Here is a 19998-nt window from a genome sequence, read left to right on the forward strand (position 1 = left end):
TTAGTTGGATAAGGTGAGGATGTGCTGGGTGTTGCCTGCGAATCACACAATGTTGAGTCCTTAGGTACTGACGATGGGGGAGCAGAACCATGTAGACGTTGAAGAGTGTGGGGCTGAGGGAGGACCCATGGGGGACTCTGCAGGTGGTTGGTGTAGGGTCTGAGAGGAAGGTAGAAGTCTGACACGCTTGTTCTGCCGGCGAGGATGGAGCGGATCCAGTTGAGGGACTTGTCCTGGATCCCTGCATCATGAAATCTGCGTATTAGGGCGCGGTGGGAGACTGTGTCGAACGCCGCTGAGCGTTCGAGGAGGATGTGGCTTGTCGTCAGTGTGCTTAGGCGGAAGGTGGATTTGTGGACAATGTTGATTCCTCCTCCCGGGTGGGTGGGGCGGTCCTTCATGGAGATTTTGTATCCTTGTGGAATGGCGATGGCGATGTCCGGTCACGAGATGGTGTAGATCCAGGTTTTGGTGAAGAATGCTACGACCGGGTTGGATGCTGTCGAGGAGGTCCCAGATTTTGGTGGCATGTTTTTGGAGTGATCTGACATTGAGGAGGAGCCATTGCAGGTCTTCGGTTCGGGTGTGTTCTTGTGGGCGGGTTGTACTGGGTCTGTGTTCCTGGTGCTGCTGCAGGTGTGCTGGCAGCGGTGACAGCTGAAGGTCCGTGGGTGTCAGCTGGTGATGGTAGCTTGTAGTTGTTATTACGGCCTGGGTTGAGTGCGTGGAGTGCCACTGGGTCGTAGCGTTGGCAGCAGAGGTCCAGGGTTCCCTGCGCTGGTCATGGTCGGGTCACGGACGGGAGCAGATGGGCTTGCCTTTGACAAGCCTTCTGCAATGAGTCAGTGGTCTTGCTTGCCTGTCCCCGCAGCGGCCACCATTAAGAAGGGGTCGAGGAGGGCTGGACAGCTTGGAGGCAGGAGCGGGGAGGGGAACTGGATTGGGCTGGTCGCACTGGCCGTGCTAGTGGGGAGGGGCCGCCGGGGCAGCAGCAGCGGGGAAACACGTTCTAAGGAAGGGAAATGGAGGGAATAAAAGGGGAAAAAAGCAGAAAAGTGCAAGAAAAGGGGATGAAGAGATAGAGGGAGAGTGAAGGGAGAGCTTGAAATAAGGGTAAAAAAAACAAGTGAAAACGGAGAGGAAAAGCGGAGCGAGAGAAGCTGACAGAGGTCTACTGGACCACCAGGGAAAAGAGTGGAATAAAAGGCAATAAAGCAGAAAAGTGCAAGAAAAGTGGATGGAAGAGATTGAAAGGGAGAGCTTGAAGTGAGGGTCAAAAAACGAGTGAAAAACAGGGAGGAAAAGCAGAGCAAGAGAAGGAGACAGAGGTCCACTGGACCACCAGGGATGAGGCACAGGTATAACCTGCGGGTGAAGGAGGGCCTCGAACACCAACACTCGAAAGTGCAGAGGCTCAGGAGGGCCTCATTTGATGGTGGAGCTGCGGGGGTGGGGGAGAGCAATTTCACTGAAAATGAGTCAGTGCTCTTGTTAAAGACAAATCTACATGTAACATACGACTAGTCTGATCTAGCATAGCCTTTTCAGCTCCTATGATACCCTATTTTGTGCTAGAAGTTACAGTTGTGGTTGTCCCCTTCACTTCCACTCCTTCAACTTCTGCATCATGTGAACATTTTACAGACACAATAATAATATAATTATAATCACTCCTATTATGAGTGTACTAATCACACACTTAGAACTTTGATTCGAGTTTCCAGACTCCATGTTCGATTGTCGGTTTAGCATATCAAGAGGATGAACACAAAGGGGCCCATTAGGATGTCGGATGTATCGCCACCGTCATGCGGACGGTGGTGATCCGCCCGACATCCTTGTCCGCCCGCCAGCCATTTCCCCCGCCATATTACTATGGCGGGGGGGACAGTGGCGGATGGAAACACCGTCCACCGCTTTTCCGCCCCGGTCACAAAGCAAGGGTTCATATGGTGGCGGTGTCTATCAGACACCGCAAGCCATATTATGATGGGATAAATCAGATGCCTTTCCATGACGGCAATGCCGCCACGGAAAGGCATGCGGTCTTTACTTTGGGGGCCCGCCGGGCCCCAATGGTGAAGGCGAGGTGGGGGGTGCACATGGGGGGTACCTGTGGTACCCCCCTGCATTTGCATACACAATACCGCTTTGTGTATGCAAATTCATTCAATGCATTCATAACATTGCAGCGGGTGATGGTGTGAAAACGCCCGCCGCAATATTATGAATCGATGATGCGCCCGCCAGTGTGACGGGCGCATCATAATGGGCATGGCGGGACCCCCGCTCAGATCGCGGGCGGTCCCGTTTTTGGCAAGGATGGCGGGCGGGCAAAGTCCGTCCGCCATCCTAATGGGGGCCAAAGTCTCTTTCTCCTACTATTATTGCTATTAAACAGTTCAAACACAGTTCGTTGAAGTTCTGGAAATCAATTCACAGTTCGTCACTCTTTTATTTGCACAGTTCAAAAGACTTCCTTAGCCCTCTTTCTTCTTCTGCGGAAAGCCCCTAAATGTATTCTTCTTCCACTCGGGCCTGGGTTATCTTCTTTAAAGCAAGCTTTATTTACAGTTCACTGTTCAATCAGGAGTCTCTTATAAGCACAGAGCCAATTTCAATTATGACACATTGCAAAATCTCAAGACGAACAGCTGCAATTTCCTGTGCTGGTGGTTGATATCCAAAGTTGGAAAGGACACATCTTGCAGAATCAAAACTCGCACTCTGCTCACTACTAGAGGTCTTGGTACTGTCACCGTAAACACCCCCTCTATTTCAGTCCAAGAACTATCAGCTTGATATAAATTTCAGTTCTGGGATTCTGCTGACCACTCGTGAAGACCTCAACCTCCTGGCCGCACTGCTCCTGACATCTGTGACCAGATAAGTCCACTCTGGTGCAGCATATCTCTGACAAGGCACTCTTGCTCTTCTTGGGCTCTCTTGTGCCTATTCTGCGTCACTTAGTTCCGATTCAGACGTTTGAGACACAGGAGCAAGATCTCTTTTAGGTGGCAATCTTAGATTTAACCTCTTTTGTCTCCCAGGCCACGATTCCTCAGCCAGCTCAGCTCTTCTTCTCTGCACCAGACCACTTTGTTCACCAGTTCTTTCAGCAGAGTCTGACTCTATACCACTCACGACGTTACCATCTTCCTCAGAGTCAATACCTGGGCCATTTGTAGCGTGACCCCCCTTAGCTTCATCTGGTGAGCAACCAGCTTCGTCAGCAACCCTCACAGTTTGGCTTGTCCCCTCCTGTGGCCTCACAACCACAGCTGGATTTTCTTCTGAGAGAGGAGCTGTCTCTTCCGAGGGTCCAGAAACTCTGCGAGTGTGGGAGGCATGTATCCAGTTCCGCAAGGCTCCGCACTTTAAAGCTATATTTGTCACCAAGATCCCTTGATACGGACCTTTCCAGTGGGCATCAAGGCAACTCTTCCTCACATGCAAAGTTGGAAAGGACACATCTTGCAGAATCAAAACTCGCACTCTGCTCACTACTAGAGGTCTTGGTACTGTCACCGTAAACACCCCCTCTATTTCAGTCCAAGAACTATCAGCTTGATATAAATTTCAGTTCTGGGATTCTGCTGACCACTCGTGAAGACCTCAACCTCCTGGCCGCACTGCTCCTGACATCTGTGACCAGATAAGTCCACTCTGGTGCAGCATATCTCTGACAAGGCACTCTTGCTCTTCTTGGGCTCTCTTGTGCCTATTCTGCGTCACTTAGTTCCGATTCAGACGTTTGAGACACAGGAGCAAGATCTCTTTTAGGTGGCAATCTTAGATTTAACCTCTTTTGTCTCCCAGGCCACGATTCCTCAGCCAGCTCAGCTCTTCTTCTCTGCACCAGACCACTTTGTTCACCAGTTCTTTCAGCAGAGTCTGACTCTATACCACTCACGACGTTACCATCTTCCTCAGAGTCAATACCTGGGCCATTTGTAGCGTGACCCCCCTTAGCTTCATCTGGTGAGCAACCAGCTTCGTCAGCAACCCTCACAGTTTGGCTTGTCCCCTCCTGTGGCCTCACAACCACAGCTGGATTTTCTTCTGAGAGAGGAGCTGTCTCTTCCGAGGGTCCAGAAACTCTGCGAGTGTGGGAGGCATGTATCCAGTTCCGCAAGGCTCCGCACTTTAAAGCTATATTTGTCACCAAGATCCCTTGATACGGACCTTTCCAGTGGGCATCAAGGCAACTCTTCCTCACATGCTTGCGAATGAGTAACCAGTCACCCGGGCACAGGTCCTTCGAAGTCGAGGCAGTCGCAACTTCAACCTGGTGAGACACAGAATTTACCACGTTAGCCAGTCCTTTGCAATAATTAAGGATCAAATCATCTGTGATGTTTATCAAGACTGTAGATGGCACCTCAGGCAAACGCATCGCCCTCCCTACCAAGATCTAATGAGGTGAGAGACCTGTCCTCCTGTCGGGGATACTACGGATACTCATAAACACCAAGGACAATGCATCTGGCCACTTCAGAGATGTGGATGAACACACCTTTGCCATTCTCATCTTGAGAGTTCCATTGATTTGCTCACAATTCCAGATGCCTTTGGCATGTAGCTACAATACAGTCTCTAATCAACTTGTAAGGCAGCAGAAAGCATCCTCATAATCTCACTATGGAAATGTGTCCCTCTATACGACTCCAATGAGGGTGGAAACCCGAAATGTGGTATGAGCTCCCTAAGCAACAACTTTGCTACTGTGAGACTATCACACCTCCTTATCGGAAAAGCTTCTATCCACTGTGAGAAAACACACACCACAACTAAATGTACCTCAATCCATTGCACCTTGGCATTTCAATTAAATCAAGTTGAATCCTATTGAAGGGTCCCCCTGATCTTCCAATGTGACTCAATGCAACCACAGTCTTCTTCCCAGCATTCATTTGCTGACACGTAACACACCTGTAGCACACTGCTTCAGCAAACGCACAAAACCATGGATTAAACTACGTCTGTCTGAACGCTCGCACCATGGCATCTCTTCCAATGTGAACTGCTCCATGAATCTGCCTTGCCATGGGGCTCAGTAAATCATCTGGCAATACTGCTCAAGCATCAGTTGAAACCCAAATACCATCATCTCTTTTCCCACAACCTGCTTTAATCCAACCAGCTTCTTCCTGTCCTGATTCTTCTCCCTGCAGGCGCTTGAGCTCGTCCCAAGTGTCTGCTATGGCTAGCATCAGGCTGAGATCGGTTCTTTCTGTTCTCTCTCCAGTGAAAATGCGCCCATGTTCGACACACAAATGCGCAACTTCATCCGCATATCTGTTCCCAAGCGTGACAAAATCCTCCACCTTCCCATGGGCGGCACATTTAACTACTGCAATTTCTTTTGGACGTTACAGAGCCTCCAACAATTTACTCACATGCTCCCCATTTCTGATTGGAGATCCTGATGATGTTAAAAATCCCCTTTGTGACCATAGCTGTCCGTAGTCATGAACCACACCTAACCCCTACTGGCTATGGTGGTAGAGAGTGACTCGGATTTGATCAGCAACCAAGCAGGTATGTGTCAAAGCAATGATTTCAGCCACTTGTGCGGAGTATAATCCCTGTAAATTAGCAGCTTCCACAACTCCAGAAATGGTGCATACAGCAAACACTGCTCTGAGATAACCCACATTGTTCCTTAAGCATGGACCAACCACAAAGAAGATTTCATCAGATTCAGACAGAGGTTCATCGAAAATGTCAGGTCTCGGTTTGGTGTGAAGTTCAGTTACATTAAGACAGCCATGGTCCTCACAATCTTCAACATTTGGTAAAGGCATCAGAGTTGCAGGATTCAATACAGAACATCTTTTCAGAGTCACATTCTCTGAGGCAAGTATGACTTGCTCATAGCTTGTGAGTCTGCTATTTGTCAAATGCTGTGACTTTGTTCTCGTCATCAGAAGCGTGCGGAACCTTTCAATGCTGATACCTGTTTCAGCAACGAACTTGAGACATCCGGGGAACTCTGGAGCTACCGGATCTAAGGTAGCAGAGAAGTTGGCAACTGGACTTCGGACACCTCTATGAGTCTGTGTGAATACTGACAGTGCGCAACCCTCACACTCACAACAAAATAGTGAGAAAAACTTGTAATCAGGAATTTCCTGAGCCAGAGCGCAACAAAGGCTTTCTCTCAGTTCCAAGAAGGAAACCAAACAGTTGTTATCCCATGGCACCTGATCATTTACATCTTTGTGAGTCAGTCTCTGCAGAGGTTTTGCTTTCAAAGAAAAGTTGGGAATCCACTGATGGCAATACCCAACAATTCCCAGAAACATCTGAACTTCTTTCTGTGTAGTAGGCGTAGTAATGTTCATGATTGCGTCAATACGTTCTGGTGACACCTTCCTAATGACTTTCTCAATTCGATCACCCCAATACTGAACGTCAGTCAGATAGTACTGTAGCTTGCTCGGGACACCTTGTGTCCTTTATCTGCTAGATGATTCAACAAGCCAACAGTATCAATGCTTCAAGGATCTTCTGTTTCAGACCCAATCAAGAGGTCATCAATATACTGAATGAGAACCGGATTTTGTGGCAGTACCGGACTCTCAAGATTCTTTTTCAAAATCTGATTGAAGATCTGTGGACTTTCTATATACCCTTGTGGGATACGACACCATGTTAACACACAATTTTCTAGACAGAAAGTGAATAAAAATTGTCTTTCCGCATTCAAGGTTATTGAAAAAAATGCCTGACATAGATTAATCACCGTCAACCATTCGGCTTCATATATAGTTTGAAATAAGAACACTGATGGATTCAGTACCACAGGACAACATGGAACTACAATTGTGTTGAACTTTCGCAGGTCCTGCACAATTCAAAACTTCCCACTTGGCTTCTGCTGTTCCAGTATAGGGGAATTACATGGACTCCCCATTATCTCTTTCAAAATTCCCTACTTGATCATGGACTCGATTACAGGCTTGTTGATTCCTGCCACAGGCGTTCTTGGAAATTCAGCGTTTTGCTTGACCTGAATCTTAACTGGCTCAACCCCTTTGATCAACCCTATGTCTTCCCCAGTGAAAACTCATACTTCCAAAAAAATGGAATCCCTCAAATCTAGTGGTAAATCTTCAACTGTCAACACATGGAACATCTCCATACAGAGATTCCGGTTCGCCAATTTGAATGCAATGTCATTATCATTAGTCTATAACTCCACTCTTTTGGGTTTGCCATAGATGGTGCAGTTCACTTACACAAGAGATCACGACTCAATAAGCAGACTAGACTTGAATCGCACACCAAAAATTGGTGTCTTTCGTGAAAGGTTCTCATTCTCATAGGTTTTTCATCTGTCGTGGGTTGGTCATTCTTTTGTTTGCAACCCCTACAACTCAGATCGATTGTCCCAAGAGGGATAGGTTTGGGACTACTGCAGATCTTACAGTAGAACGGGTAGCACTAGTATCAATCAAAAAGATAATGGGATGACCGTCAATATCTGACTCTACAGATGGTCCTCTCCAGTCTCCCTCCAAGACTGATCCAAAAGTACAGTCTTCCTTCCCCCTCAGGCACCGGCATGCAACGGGTCTGGATCGAACCCATCAAACCTCTCAATGAGTGGCATATGCTGGTACAGTCGGGTTCCTAGTGGAATTCTTGCTGGTTGGGGAATTTTTACTTGTGGACTCACTCCCCCTCCCCAGCCCCCTGTGCAGACCTTGGTCTTACCACTGTATTTACCGTCGCAGATAACTATACAATCTCCTCATCTTGTACCTAATTAGCAGGATTCATCCTGCACCCTCGCTTCTAATGCCCGATTTTGTGACAATAATGGCATGCAGTAGTCTTCTTCAGTGTATCAACATCCATCCCTGTCTTGGGGTCCACAGGTTTCCCCTTCCTTGGCCTGACGCATTTTGGACCCCTCTTTGATAGTTCCCCTGCCTTCGTTCCAGTGTTCCTCCGCTTGGCTGTGTTTGGTCCACCTTCTTGTATTCCTCATCTGGACCAACATCAGCTTATCCTTCAGCTTCTTATGCTTTGAGTCTACCTCATTACTACAGTACCTGGCATACCACAGAATCTCCTCCATGGATTTGTTCTGCCAGCAGATCAAATGTTGTTAGATAATGAAGGTAATCTTTGGCCTTGAACCTTGGATGAATTGGAGTCGAACTGTCCCATGTCTTTGGAATCTAGACTGCCTAGTCCACTGTACTGCTTAAAGGCTTGCAAGAGCCTTTCATAACAAGCATGGAATGACTCCTTGGGCTCTTGGGTAGTTGGACCTATCTTAAGCCAATCAATATCTTGTGGTGAAATTTTAGACTGTAACATGTTCAAACTTTTTTATAACCACAGGTGAAGGACCATGCATAACGGGGTCTCGCTCTGGTTCTGAACTTGGCCATTCAACAGCAATTTTACAAGCTGACCACAGATCACTTGGTACTACAATGTCAAACAATGTATTCAAATCAAACCACAATACTTTTGAAATCTTGATAAAAATGATTGTCTTGCTTGTACCACTCAACAGGTTTATCCCTCAGCCAAGGAAAATCATTTGTGAATGCTGCCAAATCACCCGTGCTTCAAGGCACATGCACATACCCTCCACTCTGTACCTCTCGCAATGGGCAAGCCTCTACTCCTGCTGTCTCTCCTACTGGAGGGGGTGTATTACCTATACCCCTTTGACACTCATTTTGTTGGACAATGTCTCTTCTCACTTGTTAAGCATGCTCCATGCACGTACCCCTACAATCAATTCTCGAATGTGTGTATTTCAACCCTATGACTCTTTTCTCCTCCAATTCTTGATCACTATAATTTAGCTTGTGACTTCCCTGTAACATTTTTGTCTTGGACAAGTCTACATCATACTTTCGTGCTAATTCTGTCCGTTTCTCATGAGCTTTTCTCGCCTTACAGGTCACATCCTTTGCCACAAACAACAGCTCATCTAGTTCATATAGTTCTACCCTTTCCAAAGGTAAATTTCTACTTATTATCTCATCAGCTTCTGCCTTTAGCCTCACTACATCTAGCACTTTGGCCCTTATAGCAGCCTTAATCGTTCCCTGACTCGATGTGCTGCTTAGTCCCCCACTTTAACTGCTCTGGTTTCCTTAGTGACTCCCTTCCACTGTGGTCCGTGGGACGTTTTGACTCCCAGAAACTCTTTGATCATTTCCTCCTCCTGGGATCCTTTCCCTGGGACCTCTAACTGGGCGTACCCCATCCTCAAATCAGAACATGAGTCTGCCAACGACAATGATCTTACCGCTCTAGACTTAGTATGCCCTCTAGTAGAGTCTGTAGTGGCTGGAAATGGAGTCTAGCCTCTATAGGTCGCAAAAGAGCATCGATTCCACTCACTGTACCATTTCCTCCAGAATCAATACCTTCTCCTACCACTGATGACTATGCTTGACTACTGTTTTCCACTTGATCTGGATCATACAGTGACACTGTAAGCATGGGCGAATTTTGCGAATTCGCGATCCGCGAATTTGCGGATTTGCGAATACGCGATCCGCAAAATTCACGAATTTGTGCGAATTTGCGGATTTTTGTTTTTTTGCGTGTTCGCAGGGTTTTTTGCGTGTTCGTGGGGTTTTTTGCGTGTTCGCGGGCTTTTTGCGTCTTCGCGAGCCGCTTGCATAGCGAAGTTACCCATGCAGTCGTTTATGGGAGAGGGAGAGAGAGATAGATAGATAGATACATAGAAAGAGAGAGAAAGAGAGGGAAAGAGAGAGGGAGAGAGAGAACGAGAGAAAGAAAGAGAGGCCGGATCTCTGAAGGGCCAGATTCCTGAGTTGCCCCTACAGAACATACAGCTTTTTATTTTTAGCAAAATGCATATGAAAATTGTGCTGTAAAGGTCTCTTTTAGTTTAACCCCTCCAGTCCTGACAACTCAAAATGGGTGTATTTGCCATCCTCTCCCTTCTTCCTGTTTTTTATATCTGTAAGTGCTTCCTGATGAGGTTTAATTCCTTGGACAGGTGCCTCGTTGCCTACTTGTAACTATTCTCTGACCCTGCTTCAAGGGTCAGAGCAGGGTCAGAGAATAGTTGCAAGTAGATAACGAGGCGCCAGGAAGCAATTAGCAGCAGGTGTCCAAGTTGAAGTTAATTTGTTTGTAACCTTTTTTTGTAAAAGGTTACAAAGAAATTAGGTTCAACTTTTGCACCTGCTGCTGTAACCCTTGCTTGGCTGAAAATTCGTCCCCGCTGATTCGCGGATTTTACCACAATTTCGCGAGATTCGCGGATCGCGAAATCGCGGAAAATCCGCAAATTCACCCGCGAAACGGATTTTACGCCCACCCTTATGTGGGACCAATGGTGACCGGCACCGTTTGGGCATCGGTCAACCGTGTGACAGGATTAGCTCCACTCATAATCTGTATTCCTTGATGGTTGAACTCCTGCTCCTTCCACTCCTGCTGAAATCCTTTCAACTGCTTTTGCACTAGGGCTTGTCTGTGATTCTCCTGTCCCTTCCGCAAGCTCTTGTCTTCACTCCTCTGAAGTTAGATTATATGGAGGCGGACGCTCTGCTAGCAACATATCCACCAAGCTATCATCAGTGTCAGTATCATCTTCTTCTTCTTTCCTCTTCTGGGCGTCTCTTACCTTCACTAACAATGGGAATAACATCTCTCCCTCAATAGTATTTACCCTCCATCTCTTTGCCAGTGTATTATATCGTGCATCCTGAAACGCCCTTATCAACTTTTTCACTCTTTCCTGACTTCGATTCCTTTTCCTTGCATGTGCTGCTCTAATCCATGCATCCAGTGCGTCAAACTGTGTCGGTCTAGGTGGAGGTCGCAATGATGCCTTCACTGCCCTAAACTGATACAGCACATCTAATATAAATGAACTGTAATGTGGAAAGGCCAAATCGCCTCCTTCTCTGTAACCTTATGCCAATTTTGAAGCCACACTATGGAATGGAGACCCACATTCGTGGCCACATGGTGTGCTGGTGTGTCCTTGGGTGGTGCTTCCTGACCACTCGAGTTACTACTCATCTATCTCCCCTACAAAGGTCACATAGCACCCTAAAGCATCACATGGTTGAATCAACTCTTTTCCCCACAAAAACTGTCCATTTTTACTGCTGATGACAATCCACCAATCCCAGCGCAGCTTTACACCAACCGACCTATCGCAGCACGACACACTCTGACGTCACTCTTCATCCTCACTTCAGCGGTTCACCCGCCTTTACATTCATAGAAACAAGTAACTGTTTGTCCACCAAATGACCGGACAGTCACATAACTGACTGTCTGTCCACCAAACAACCGGACAGTCTCACAATTAATCCTCCGCCTCACCACTGGCCTCACCACTGGCAACTGTCTGTCTGCGAAATGACCGGACAGTCACCTCAGACCATTTGCCACTAGTCATATAACTAGTCAATAGGATCCAGTCACCCCAAATCATTCACACATAGTGACTTACAACCTGCTTTGGCCACTCGAATCGCTGTGGTCTGCCCTTGTGCACTAGCTTCCCACACAACTCTATCAAGCTCTCTCAAACACGTTCATTATTTCCAGTGGGCTTTTCGATGATGCCTCACGACTCCCACAATCACTGGTCAGACAATTACAGCTCTGGTGTCTTCTACACCACAAATCTATCCCAGAATCTTAGGCTACTCGTCAAGCCTGACATCAAAACAAAACAAATCGTATCACATGGACCTTGCGCGCTAAGCCCCAAACCACAATCACTCAGCTCTCAAGCCAACTCCGTAAGACATTACACAATCAATTCATCACTGCAATCTAACACACACGTCCCTATTCATACTTACTCCACTGTGAACTGCTGTTCCTGCCGCACCGTCACTATCCGTCGGTCTCCACCTAAGCTCGTCATCCTCTGCTCTCAATCCTCTGGGTAAGCATCCTTTGGGCTCTTTGGGGCTATATGACTAAACTTTCCCTAATATTCCTAACTTCTCCCCTTACTGCAGAGGTAACCGTCCTTCTGCTACCAACTGAGGCTGAGTTCCTTCCTACCAATTTACTGTGGAACTCTTGAGCGATGGATCTTTGTTGCCTGCTGAGAAGTGTAGAGGGGAGAAATAACTCATTAAGGAAGACTACAAATTTCTAAGAACCATGATTCTGAAAGATCACAGACTCCGATTTCCAACTTAGTAGGTTTTTTACAAACCCAAAAACAACTGAATGTAGAAGCGCCTCATGACGAGGTTGTAGATGTACATGGGAACTACTACAAATACAAATCTACGGGCAAGCTTTATACGATGAATCATAAACAGAATGACAATTTCCAGAAACAGAATGTAGGCAATGATTGCCCCCGTCAAATTCACTCTTCATCTGTGGTGAATGAATATAAAGCATTAATCTGTCCCTACACATTCACTACCGTGACATCCCTACCTAGTATTTCCCAGGCAAGGTCAGGAAAAGGTGTCCGCGTGTGAAGACTTCTTAAGAATTACACTCACATTGTATGGGTCAAGTAGCCAATGCTACAGAGCTCGTTCTAAGATGCTCCTTCTCTCTCCTTCGATCTCCTCACCTCTTCTCCTGACTCCACCCCGGGACAATATACCTAATACAAAACATAAAACATGCCCACAGAGCACCTCATCTTGCTGGACACTAATAGGTGATTTTCCATCTTGCGTTGGACTCTAGCTCCTGGCTCGATAACCTTAATTCCCAGGCCTCCCTCAGTGAGAAAGAACACCGTCTCCCAATTATCAGTGTTTCTTAAACTTAGTATCTTCTCCTCCCCGAGCCTAACAAAGACGACTTCTTCCACCTGCAAGAGAAACATGAGAACAGAACAAATTCAACATACTCATGAAATTCACTAGAATACCTAAATTCAAGAGCCTGCAGCGAAATATATTTCAGGGCTACAGAAATCGGCCAACATAAGAGTGAATCACATAGGCCCTTCAAATGCACGCATAAGTGAACATTTCATTTAGGCCTTTCAGTTTACATAAGCACAACAAAAGCATTTCATTGCAAGCACTTATGAAATCCTACACGTTAGCTCAATTAGTTACATCTACGTACAACTTTAATATGGTGCATATTTAAAGGCAAATACATTATTACATATGAGCAACTTCATTAGGTAAAAGCAATCAGATACTAAGGGTTACATTATTCAAACACAAATGCCTCGTTGTTCCTTTGCCTGGCACAATACTTTTCTATTGTTACACTTTCACATGTTATTACTGAATGAGATCGAATAACCAAATGGTATCGCTACAAAAGAATATATGTGGATGCGAACTATCCATGTTTATGATGCACTCCTACAATTTGAAATGAGCACTATTGCCCTCCATCACTTACTATTAGTCTAAACTTCCCCTAGACATAACCCTTGTCTCTCTCCAGAAGACCTTAATCACACAGTTATTTTGACATTTCTATCGTTGCCTGAAAATTGCTAGAAGATATTAACCTGGCCAGTGCGTTAAAAGCCTAATATACCTGCAACCAGTGCACCCCCACCTGAAGTCAGCACCCGATGCGGTGTCCCGGTCGCACCACCCTTGAGCCGGCACTGTGGCTAAACGTTTGTGTTCACAATGTGAAAGATACCTGTTTGGCTAATTTTCTAAAAAGCAGTCCATCCAAGTGTATGAGGATGACAAGCGTGGCCTCGGTGCCGTCAAGAACCTGCTATAATGGGGAGAGAGATGCCAAGAATGGTGCAGTCATTCAACCATGTAGGCTCACCTGAGGTTCACGTTCCGCAACTCCCAGCCATGTGTTTAGACCCCACCAATGAACTCCCTGACCGCTTCTTCCTACGCCCAGTATGCCACACTTTCACACCCAACTCAGTTTGCCTGGCAAAATGTTCCTTGCAGGCACTAAGCTGCAACATTGTTTGCTAAAGCAAACCCTTTGGCAGCCGTCAACGGCAACCACCCAACCAATCTCCCAGAGTGCCTTCCTGATTCCGCTTCAGGAGTGAAACACCTGCCCCCTTCAAGCAAAAGTCACTCCCAACCCATTGGGGTTGGCTGTATTTAAAGGGGGGGCATTCATGGATATGCCCGACACCCAAAAACCCACACAAAACATTCCTTCTTTTCGTGGTCCCTTGTCTTCAAACCAATGGAAACACAATGAACACCGCCCACATCCCAATAAAACACCTGTAGTGTGAAACCTCCCTCCAACTCCGGCGGACTGGTGGTAGAGAGCTCACTCCAGCGGAAGTGTGCCAGGCTGTGAAACCCCCAAACCACTCCCACTGCCCCCCACACGCCACAGATAACTTCTAATTCTCCCAAACAATCATCGAAACAATATGGTTTTTGCCAGGAACTCAGCAGGGTCACAGCTCCATCTATAGTACCAGCCTGCAGCAGGGTGACCAGCTGGCATAGGTGCAAACTCAGGACAGTGAGTGTAAAAATTCAAGACAAAGGGTCAAAATTCAGGACAAAATTTCAGGACAAAAGTTCGGGACAAAAGGTAAGTTTTACAGTCACATCAGAAGTGGTCGCACAATAGTTTATAAGTAAGGAAATAGACAACCAACATAAGTAGATGTCAAAATAAGCTTATATTAGGCTGAGACAATCGTGCACTTCACTTTCTGTTGCCGCTTTTGGCTACTTCGGCACCCTTTAACAACCTCTCCCCAGCTGCATCGCAGTGATTATTCTGTTGTGTTTATTGGTTATTCTGTCTTATGCTGACCTGAGAGCCACAGATCAAAGTCAGAAAGGACCAAGAAACACTTGTATCTTACCCAGTGACACCCCCACTTAGGCAGATATAGCGGGTGCTTCACTATGCCTCTGGCCCATTGTCATTCTTTATGTGATATTCGTCCACAGACTGAGCGAGGTGGGGGAGGGGCTGCTGCAGCCGCTAGAGTTCAAAGAGAAGTGCGAGCTGGCTCCGATTGTTGCAGGGGAAAAGCACAGCTTTCTGCCGTCCCTAAAATGATGGACAACAGGCGTCCGCGAAAGAAATCCTCACAGACAACGAACAAGAGGCCCAAATAACGGGCAGTCTGTGATATTTACGGATGGTTGGTCGCCCTAGCCTGCAGTGAGTGGGCATACAACACAGAACTAGGCAGGCAAGGTGGGGCAAGCTTGTTTTAAAATTCCCTTCCCCTCAACTTACCTGCCAATGGGATCAATGAAGGGCTGACAGAGGGGATTGGCTGAAGCAGCAGGGAAAGAGCTGAATCTGTTTCTGAATGCTGCATGGATGCGACGTGTGCAAGTCTGTTAGGGCTGGGAGAGAGTTCCAATTGCGTGCAACTCCTGGCAGGGGATATTGCAGAAAACAGGCAAAAATTGTGTTTGCCACTACTTTAGCACTAAGGGTCTGATTACGATCATAGGGGTGAGACTGCCAGACAGTGTCATCAGTCTCCCGGCATCCTGAGTGCCGAATTATGACATGACCACTGCTTCCGTCTGGCAGCGGCGGCTATGTGAGCCTTAAGGCGATGCCACTGTGGTGCAGTGCCTGCGCTGTCGTACTCGCACTGTTACCATGCACCATGTTGTGCATACACACAGTGCATGCATAACAGTGCATGCAGAGGGGGGTACAACATGTCCCCCTATACACTGCCCCCCGCCCCCGGTGAAATAGCCCAGTGGGTCTGTTTGGGGCCCACTCTTTATATTTCGGACATCCTTCACTTGGCGGGGTCGCCGCCATGTAAAGGATGTCAGAGATGGAAGCCGTAATTAGGCCTGGGTGGTAAATTCCATTCCGCTTGCGGAATGTAGGTAATTTCGCGTTCCACGGAGAACGCGGAATTGCCAAAAATTCTGCGATTCGCAGCTTCGTGGAATTTTTTTCTTGTTCGCACTTTCAAAATTCGTTTTTGCAAGATAATTCTCCTCGAGCATGCAAACAGCGTTCACGAAAAGGAAAAAAGCATTGAAAAAACAAGGAACAAGCAATTCTGCGTGTTTGTGGAACTTTTGCGTGTTTGCGGAGATTTTTTACCATTTTGCAGAGCTTTGCGTGGCACTCCTATGCAAATTCGGTCCACCCCTAGCCGTAAGTACTGAGAGGAAGGGGTCCCAGTGTAAACAAGAAACATATAATGCAATACAATGAATTAATCAAAAACAATAATTTTGATCCACAAAGTTTTATTCACTGTGGGATCTAGTGTAATCAATACACATAGCAAAACAGTCAACTGTATTAGAGGTCATACAGTGCCCCAGGAGGGAGAAGGGAAGTGCTTGTGAAGAGGTAAGGGAAGTGATGGGATTAAGTGACAGTAAAATCAATCTCTCAATGAACTTTTCATGCTATAATACATATAGCAACAACTACCAACAGAATGGCGATAATTATTTGAGAAAAGGCATACGACACAGGGTACAGTGTATATACAAAATATTGGCGTGAGGTTGCCGCAATTGGACAAACAGTCGACGTTTCGACCCTCTGAGATTGCAGGAATATTTAGCCTTGCTGCGGGGTCTTCATCAGGACCAGGGGAGGGGGCAGGGAACCTTTTGAGATACTGCCTGACTCCGCACCGCCTCCATTCACAGCCGCTTTACCCACCGCTCCCCTATCAGGATCCATGATCCTGGCAGTGTTGGTGTTGCTGCATCGGAATGTTGTCGGTCCTACCACGCTGTTCCAAAAACAGCTCTCGGACTGACTGGCTGGCGGTAGTTGTACTGTCACTGATGGGCTGGGATTAGTTCAACCGCCAGGGTCCTAATCAGGCCCAACTTTCTTGTCTAAATGATCCCACAAATAAGGAAGGTGACACGATTGAGACTTGAAGTATCTTGTAGGGTAGAGGGGGGTGGTCTCATCTGGGCCACCTGAAATGTATGCCCCAAGAAAGAGGAGAATCAATCTTTTCCGAATTGAAACAGTGACTACTTTAAGTACCAATAAGGCCAGAAGGAGCACCATATGCCTGATGGTGCAAAGGCAACTAAGAGAACCAGGACCACAAGAAGGCATAATGCACAGCACTCAGAATGCATGGTCCTGAAACCTTCCAGCACCTGCATGGTGGCTGCCTACTAAAAACAAAAGATACAAGCTAATATCTGAGTGCTATAGACAAGTTGTGATCAATGACGGGCTATATAAAACTATATACTATCTGCAGATTACCGAAATCTGAAACTTTGATATGATTTTTGTAGTTTTTGATCACTCAAACAATTATTAATTCAGCGCTTTTGAGTCATTAAAGTCATGGTATTAAGCAGCATCTCAGGACCCGTCTTTTATCCATGATTGCAATCTAGGCCTTCACTTATGTTTTTTTTTAACTGTGCAAGCTTCGCCAAGTATCAGTCTTATAATGTTTTTGGGAAGAGGTACAATTCTAGAGAGCTTTTGCAGGAGCGAGACATCATTTCCTGGTGCCACACATAGGAGCAAGTGGATAGCCACCACTTCATGGATGTCCCTGTCCCCAGCTAGAAGTGTGCAAACCTGCATTAAAGTTCCCCAACTCCAAGACCCACCACATCATGCTGTTCCCCAGCCAGGATGTCCACCTTACCCACCTCGCGCACCTCGCACTGCCTCCTACCCGAAGCCTCCTTCATCAGGGTAGAACTTTCAGCACCTTCTACATTTGGTGATCTCAGGGGGTTCCCACTCAAATTTCCTAACCACAGTGTGACCTTATGTTTGTGGGCAAGACATCATGTGACAGGAAGTTAATTTTGACCTTTGGAGTGGTTTGGACACTGCCACAGGTAAAGTTGGACAACTACGCCTACCTTCGTAAAAGTCAAAATGTCATGATTTCTGAGATGAAGGTTAAAATGTGCCAAATCATAGTGTCAAGCATATTGTACACACATATTTTAATTATTTTGTTTAGAATATTTTTACCCTCACATCTCTTTTGGATTGTGGTTTCTATAACATTAATGCTTTCAATCACATTAAATGGATCCACTTTAAGTGGAAATTATTCCTTTTTTTGTTTCTCATCAGTTCTATATAAAATCACTCATGTTATGAGCAGGGCTTTAAGTGGGCACCGGCAGTTTTTAGGTCTCGGCCTTAGCAACGCACATGCGTTGCAGAGGAAAAAGACCTTTTCCGAGCGGTAATGCTTTTCAGCCAAGCACGTGCACGTGTTCCATTGCCTTCAATGGCAAAGTGTGCACGTCGGGTATTCACTTGCGGGAGCGCGCGGCCCATCTAGTCGCAATTATCGCTCCCGCAAAGGAATCCCTCCCCCCTGCTGCCACGCGAGCGCTTGTTTTCTTTAGGCTGATAGTGCCCTGGGCTGGGGAACCTGCCTCGGATTCGACAAGATAACTGTGAAATTATGCAGTAAATAAAGTGACCTGTCTCTTTAAACTGGGCAGCCCCCCGAAAACAGACTGCAGTCGCTACCGTCATTTTGCAACACATACTCGTTGGTAAAGTGGATTAAAATCTCAAGAGGACACATGCATCCGGCTCGCTGTGAGGCATGTGGAAGGGGCTGGGGAGTGTAGGACTTGAACACCATTTTGTAAGCAGGGGGCAGTCATCTCACATCAAAGAGGTCGAATAAGCCCTCAGAGAATGAACCTGAGGTCAACGTTCAAAGGGCAGATTAAACTTTGTGTGGGTACACTCTGAATGTGATTTTTAAACCACAGTCCTTATCCAGGCTTTGCCACATGTTCTTAAATTCGTATGATTATGTGCTTACTTTGGGTCTCAAATTTAAAAATTCTCAAATTATCTATCAATCTATCTATGTCTGTCTATAAACACATATCTATCTATCGAGCTATCTGTATTGTGCAGCAAAATAATTAGGAGAGTTGTTTCCTTGTGTAAATTAATTATACACCGACAAATACATTGATGATGCATGCCGGGACTTGTACACATGGGCTATGCTACCTGCTGTTGTGTAATTGGCTGGGATATTGAGAGCATCTTGCTGGTCTAAGCACTGATATGACAACGGCGTGCCGGGTAACCTCACCTTCTGATAGAAGGGTTCCAGGACACCTCGCACACCTCGAGTTTCGGATGCTCCTGTTATCATAAACATGTTATCTGTTAATGCTCTTTAACTTCTTAGAAAATTATTTGATCTCTAATAAAATACATACAAAGCAGACATGGGTCGCTTTCTGACATGAATTGAGCCTCTCTTGAGCCTAAAATGACCGCCATACTGTGCAATTTGCCCTCTACCGTCAATACAACGTGCACTGTATTTAGAGTGGATTAGCTTGATTTTTCCCCAATGTGTCAATATATTTGTGCTGGGTCATTACATTTGACTTTTATTTAGTTGCAGCTGAAGAATGAAGGGGCCGTGTTCATGATGAAAACCCCCACTACCCCCTTCTCCTCATCTTGACCAAAGACAGATAGAAGAAGGTTGATGATTTGCAGAAATGCGTCTTCAAATTTATGGCAATTTTTATGATGTCCACATTTGGAGAAATCGAGGGGCATATTACCAACAACTAGCAATATTTATCGCTAAGTAGGCTTAGCAGCAATTATTTTATCGGTGTGCATCGCCGGATATTATCGCTGAGGTAACGTGCTATTAGCAACGTTTATCTCAAAAGCGATAATATTTCCAGCGATAGCGGGGAAATCCGTGAATTTCACTGAGAATACAGCGATGTTCCCGCATTATCGCCAACAGGGTTTTAGCCATTATATCCACCTCCCATTGCACATAATGGCTAAGAACTGGTCTGAGCAGGCGTTAGTTTTTGGAGATATTCGCGCTTAGCGCGAATATTTCCATCGCTACGCCTGCCTTGCTAATAGGCGATAGCGACGTTAGCGACTGCTTTCAGTCTCTTACAGGTTGGGTACGCCCACTTTGCATGTCATTAGCGATAAATATCGCTGACATGCAAAGCGGGCCCCAAACCGCTCGCCATCGCCTACAAGCTGTCGCTAACTAGATAGCAAGGTTATACCCAGATTAACTTCCCAAACCCATTCCAAGATGGCCGG

Source organism: Lissotriton vulgaris, chromosome 3_2 (genome assembly GCF_964263255.1).
Source record: "Lissotriton vulgaris chromosome 3_2, aLisVul1.2, whole genome shotgun sequence".
Taxonomy (NCBI): Eukaryota; Metazoa; Chordata; class Amphibia; order Caudata; family Salamandridae; genus Lissotriton; species Lissotriton vulgaris.